Consider the following 6,982-nt stretch of genomic DNA (forward strand, 5'->3'; position numbering starts at 1 on the left):
TAAGTGAGCTGCAATGTGGGCATTGTTATTTTTCAAAATCCCATAAAATCACACAAAAGAAAACGGAATTACTGATGGACACAAGAAGTTTTCTGTTCACTGAGTTTCAGATATAAGGTTGCTTATACAAATCAATTCTTGGTATATCCAGTTCCTTAAGTGTATATGTGTAAAGTGGAGTCACAGAATTGGATATAGCTCGTCCATTCCCCAAGGAGGATGGAAAAACCCACTCATGACTCTATGACCTTTTATCTGTCCTCTCGTTACATGCTCGCTGCATACAATCAATATTGTACATTTAACACTTTTTCCTATGATGTTCAACCCTGATCAATATTCCCACATCTTCTCTCAGCGTGTACAACCATGGACACGCTGAGATACATTTTAGGGTTGGGGAAAAGAGGATGCTCAGGCCATCAGGCAGCAAAAGGACTGCAGCACCAGACCAGTGAGGGGGCACTCAGGGGGCCTCTGGCCAGCAGTGCACCAGACCATGGGCTGGCTCACAGCAGCAGCGTTTGACATGTTTCCTCAAAGCAGCAAGGCCCCACAATGCTGTGAATAAGAGAGCTAAAGACTCTTTAGCTCAGGGAAGAGGGGTGCAGATGCTGAGGGCACAAGCCTTATTTTCAGGGTGTAGATCTGATGAATCTAGACCAACCAGTTGTTTTACAGCAGCCAGTTAACCACTGTTTGTGTTTGCATAGCAAGACAAGGGGAGGGATCTTATTATCCCTCCTTCACCAGGGAGAGGGCTGAGGCAGACAGACACATTTGAAGTATCAACTGATTTTCCATTGTCCCTTCTAGCCTGCTTTTGAGCTGGCATGTGGGGAAAATCCCATGCCTCCCTTTATTTGTAGCACAGCTTTTGCTGATGTCAGGTACTGCTGTAAGTGCTCAGCACTTCGACAAACCCACACTCAGTTCCCTAGAGGGAGGCAGCAGAAAGAAGAATGAAATACTTGACTAGCTGTAAAAAAATGACATGTAAATATCATAGAAATTATATTGTATAAGGCACGTATTCTGGTCCTGAAAAGGAATTTTGGCCACTTAAGATTTTTCTTTCTCCTTTTCCAGATCCTTGCATCATTCATGGCCTCCTGGTTTTTATTATCATCCGCATCCCACATTGATGAAGTGAGTCTTGCCGAAGGCTATTATTCTAAATAAGGCTTAGTAAAATGAATATAGGCAGGAAGAGCAAGTTAAAGTAATCCAGGCAGTTTCTGTTCTACAGTGTCCTAATTTTTTAATCCTTCTCTTGGCATATATAGTATCTCTGAGGGTAACTGGCAACCATATTAACTACTGAAGCCAAAATAATGTACAGGAGCTTGACTGCCTATCAGTTGTACCCCAGAAGCTGGACAGGTAGTGATAGTTCATGCAGAAAGTGCAAATTGTAGCCCCTTCTGCTATTTAGAATATACTTATCGACCTTCCCACTGCTGACTTTCTTTTGGCATTGATGCACTTCTCTTTCCTGGTTCAGGAGTACAGAGAAAGACCTCCTTCCCACCCCTTTCCCTCTGACTTACATTGTTATTCACGATATTCATATTCACTGTGAGCTCTCTGGTGTAGGTGTCAACACAGCAAGACCATGGTCCCAAACTGGGACCTCCACCTGCTACCCTAACACCAAATACTAGTGGCTGTAAGAGAGAACATTCAGGTTCCTCCACAATTCACAGCAGTTAATGCCAGCAGGCTCCTCACAGGAGACGTGCAGACAGCGAGGAACAGCAAGGAACTACAGTCTTTTGTAACAAGTCACCTTCAGTCTTTGCTTTGGAGCCATCAATCTTTTCCCAGTTCTTGCCTGACTTAAATGAACAACACAGACTATTTGTATAAAGATGATAAGCATAGGAGGGATGAGAAAATTCTACTTATGTTAGTTTATAGAATGCCAAGCTGTATAACTAAACTGTATCTGTGACTGCTGCCAAGGACTTTCCCTGTTGCAAATGCTTTCCAGCTGCAGCCAAGCCTTTTAAGAGTAAACACCAGCAGTGCTGGTTTGTGTCCGAGAGAGGGTGCTAAAACAAAATATTTACTCCAAAAACTTCAGAGCTCCGCGATTGCTCAATTCAATGCTTCCTCCAGCATAAATTTATTTTGACTTACTTTTTATTTTACTTGCTCGCAGCTGGCAATTTAATACAAGCTTTAGCTTTATGGACATATTACACTAGCTGTAGCTTCAAAGCTGAAAATGACATTTAGAAAGAACTAACCATACCAGAGAAAAACAAGGGAACAAACTTCCAAATTTTCACTTTATCCTGATTACTCAGATTTGATTCCATGCAGTTTTATTACTGACAGTTCTCAGTTAACAAAAATAACAAAAATTAACAAAAGTTAACGGAAGGAGGGGAAATTCTTTACTGTGAGGGTGGTGAGGCAGTGAAACTGGTTGCCCAGGGAAGCTGTGAATGCCCCACCCCTGGCAACGGCCAAGGCCAGGTTGGATGGGGCCTTGAGCAAGCTGATCTAGAGAAAGGTGCCCCTGCTTATGACAGAGAGCTTGGAACTAGATGATCTTTAAGGTCCCTTCCAACCCAAACCATTCTATGATTCTATAAAATTCTGTCACACTGACCTTGTAACTCCCTATGGTGTCACTAGCAAAATTGTAATCTGCAGGTACATAACCATTGTCCTGTGCCAAAAAAACTAGAAAAAGAATGGATAACAGATGGAAGATATCCTCTTCCATCTGAGCTAGATGCTCAGGGACAGAAGAGACATTTTGCCAGTGAGTTAGATAGATGCTGCTGACAGAACAATTTTGTGAAACAGGCATGTCCTGAGTTTAAATTCCAAACTTTGGAAGAGGTCATGGTCAAGGGCAGTGACTGCTAATAGGTGACATGGTAATGGGAGACAGAAAGACTTTTCTTTCCTGAACTAAAACTTTACCGTGCTGATTGAAACTTAGTGGGAGCTGAGTGTTGCTGGTAGTTGATCAGTGGTACTGTGTCCACCCTGTTTCCTACTGACCTGCAAGCCCAGTGGGACCTGTCAGCTCTGAAGTCAGTGCAACTCAAAGGTGCTTTTCATAAGATGCAGAGATGTCCAAAATCTGACTGGATATAGCCTTGGGCAGCGGGCTGTAGGAGGCCCTGCCTGAGCAGGTGGATTGAACCAGATGATCTGCAGAGGTCCCTTCCCACCTCAGCCAGTCTGTGATTCTGTAAATTAGGAACTTTGTGATAAGGTGCAACCTAGAACAACCCGTAGACCAGCAGTGCTCAAGCTAGCTCCCTGTGGTATTGCACTTCGAACAGTGGTGGTTGTGTAACAGCATTGCCCCAGAATCAAGTGCCGTTTAAATTGCCTTCTCTTGCTCTTGTTTTCAGGCAATTTCAGCTGGAACTAAGCAAGTATATTTGTCCATATGTCAGCTTATTTTTCTGCCTTTTTTCTCAGGACAATATGCTGTTCAACAATCATTGAAAGATGACTGGCAGAGGTCTGCTGTGCTTGGTGCCTGGGATCCAACTAAATGTATGGCATCACTCTCCCTACAAAACAAATGAATCCAAATCCTGCCACAGCCCTTAAGTCTCCAAATTCAGGTAATTAGATAGGTGTTAAAAATATCCATAATGCTATTGCGGCTTCTCTTAAATGCCACCAGAGTCACTGGAGACGCTATTGTTTTTATAAAGAAAAAGTTGCTACTCTAAAAGAAAACTAGTTAAAGAAGGAAACTATCAATTATTATGAATATAATGTGTCAGGAGCAAGGAACTAAAGGAACTAGAAATGTGACATCTTTACCAAACTTGAATATATGTTTCCTTTTTGTTTTAGACAAACAAGAATAAAGACAAAAATACCTTGTATTACCATATTCTTAGATCTAGATTTGGCTTGACACACTAACCCAGATTGTTTTGGACTATAAAGAAGTTGGAATAATAATTGTGAAGCCAAAGCATTGCAATGCACTGGGTCACTACCATGTTCCTCTGCCAGTCAGCTTCCAAACTGCTCCTTGCTCTACAGCACATAAAGAGTACTGAGTCTCTTGGACAAAGAGGACAATTTTCTGCTTAGGGAACAATATTTCTCGGGACAAAATAGATATCAAAAAGTATTTCTCCTCAGTATTTCAAGATGGTTTGTAATGACACAAAGAATTAAATGAATAACCTGTGGAAAAGATGAAACAGGGGAAAGGCTGGCAGGTCAGCCTCAGGAATTGCAGCAGTTAGTGCAGACTAACGCGCTGGAATTTGGAAGCTTGAGCAAACAAGTTTGTGTCTGTAAAAGTGAGTTAGAAATTACATAAGGACATTTTTTCCTGTGAATCTTCTGGCAGTATCATTTCTGGGCAGACAGGCAGCCCTGGGAGGATAGCCATTGTCACTGCCCTTGGTGGATATCTGTGTGTAGATCCAAGAGAAAGCAAAGGCTGAAGTAGTACACAGACAAAGAGCCTGTCAGGAAGGAAGTCTCGAGGTCCAGAACATCAGTGCTACATCTTGGACAAATACAGCATGTCTGTACATCAAGTACACTTCAGTTCGTGAAGATGACACCACTCCTGCACCACACATGGTCCCCTTAACTTATTTCTGCTGTTTGTCCCATTGAAACCAGGAAACACATCCCTGAGCTCTGGTCAACAAAACTATGAACACACAGGATTGAGAGAAGTTTATGTATGGATATGTAACTTCGTGACAATTTTTCCTTTAGAAAATAAAATAAAAAACTGAAAAGTATGAATAGATTTTAAGAAATGTTATTTGGATTTCATGTGCCAAAGACCTCTTTATTAAAAGCAGGGGTAAAGAAGCAGAAAATTTTCAACAGGCTTTGGTAGTTTAAATAAATGTTTTATAGTAGCTGCAAGACTTTGTTAGTGCTCAGAACAAAAATGAGTTTTGAAGGTATGAGATTTTGTGCTTGTTACACTGAGCACAAAGCCACTTCTTTCCCTGACTCTTTTTCTGTTGTGTATCAATGGCTGAGTTGTGATGGGATTCTGTGTGATTTTTGTTTCCTTCCTAGCCAACCTAAACATTTGCTTATCAATCCCTCCCTGACAGACAGATCTCCTAGGAGATGCCACAGTTAGAATCATAGAATCATTTAGACTGGGAAAGACCTCTGAGATCATCGAGTCCAACCAGTAACCATTAGGTGATGGACCTCACTTTGGCACAGTGTGTGGAGGATTCAAGGCTTCAGGTTAGAGAAGTTCAGCTTGCAAGTACAAGTGCTGGGCCATAGACCACGTTGAATGCAACGGATTCAGTGACTCTGCTCCCGAAGTGGCCCGACAGTGAATTGAATCTTCCCGGCAGGGTAGATTCCAACAAAGGCAAACGGCCACCATCTGCCGTGGCAGCTGAGTCGGTGATGGAACAGCACCACTCAGCCTCTCCCGCTCCTCAGCTGCCGCTCCCCACCACCTCCCCATCCCTCCGCTTTGCTCTGCCCTCCCTCGGCGGAGCCCCAGCCGTCCCTCCCGCCCGTGCCCGCCCTCAGCCGGCGGGGGCGGGCGCGCCGGGGCCGGGAGGAGGCGGTGCCTTATAGGGCGGGCGCGGGGGCCGCGCCTGCAGAGCCGCGCCGAGCCCGGCGATACCCTGGACAGCGCCTCGCCGCCGCTCCGCCGCCATGGTGAGTGTCCCCCCTGCACCCCTTCCCGCACACACACAGACACACACAGACGCACACATCCTCCTGGGCCGCCTGCCTCGGAGCCGCCGCTGCCCCTCTTGCCTCCCTGCCCTCCGCTCCTCCGGGGCCGGCCGAGAGCCCCCGCTGCCCGCCCTCCCTCCTCCCGCGCCGCTACCCCCGCTGCTACGGGCCGCATTCGGGGCGTGATTTTTCGGGGGGAAAGGGAGGGCATGGCCTCAGATGCTCCCCAGCCCCCATGCGAGGCACCTGAGCCGCCCGCGCGGGTCGGATCGAGCGGCGGAGCTTGGACATTATAGGGAAGGAGGGAGGGACAGAGACCTTAGGGAGCGGGGAAGGAGGGAGGAGAGGGAGTACCGGGGGCACCCGCGCAGCGCGGGGAGCCGGGCGGCGTGCGGGGACAGGCACGTGGAGGAACGGGGTGGTGGGTGGAGGCAGGGATGAAGAGAAGGAGCAAGAGATGCGCAGCCCCTGGGCATTCATCTCCCCGAGCCCCCTCCGCCCTGCCCCGCTCCGAGCAGGTGCATTCTGCTCTACTCCGAGACGCGTTTGAGCGTGTTACATAAACCGATTATTCCCGTTAATTTGTTATCTTAATAGAAACTCTTGCGTTTGCCATCCAATCTGTAGTGGAACGCTTTTTTTTCCCCCCATGTAAGGAATGAACAATGGAGTTTTAGATTCCAGTTCAGCATTTAAAAGAGTTAAAGTAGAACAATGAAGTCACCTATTTAGTGAGCAAGACCGATTCCCCATAGCACATTATGTCTTTGCAGTCATAGTAACTTTCCCAAGGGGGCTCATCCTGTTTATAAACAGCAGTGCATTAAGTGTAATGCTGACCTTACAAAGTACGACAGTATCAAAGAAGTATTTTGCAGCCTTAAATTTTGAGGCACATTGGGATGAATAATTTGGTGAAGTTTGTTATATCAGAAGCCTGAGACATGATTCACAACAGAGCCTAGTTTTTCTTTTATATGACTTAACAACAAAAATACTTTTCCCAAAATGTCTTTGCATCATATATAGTAAATTCTGCCTTCCTTGAATAAAAATCAGTTTGGATCCTCCCTCCCCCCATAAATCCAGACATGAATAATATTCAAATAGTCACTCCCTGAATTGGAATTAACTTGAGTCCTCTTTCTAAAAGTCGTGTATCCACCTGCTGTCAGTCTGAATCTGCTTCTCTCCTGTGTATTCTATTTGCCACCAACTCAGCCTTGGGATGACAGATATGAGAAGACCCTATTGAAAAGACCTGAAAGGGTGCCGTTGTTTATGCTCCCTAAGCCTCCCTAGAGTG

Source organism: Coloeus monedula, assembly GCF_965178545.1.
Source record: "Coloeus monedula genome assembly, chromosome: 1".
Classification (NCBI taxonomy): domain Eukaryota; kingdom Metazoa; phylum Chordata; class Aves; order Passeriformes; family Corvidae; genus Coloeus; species Coloeus monedula.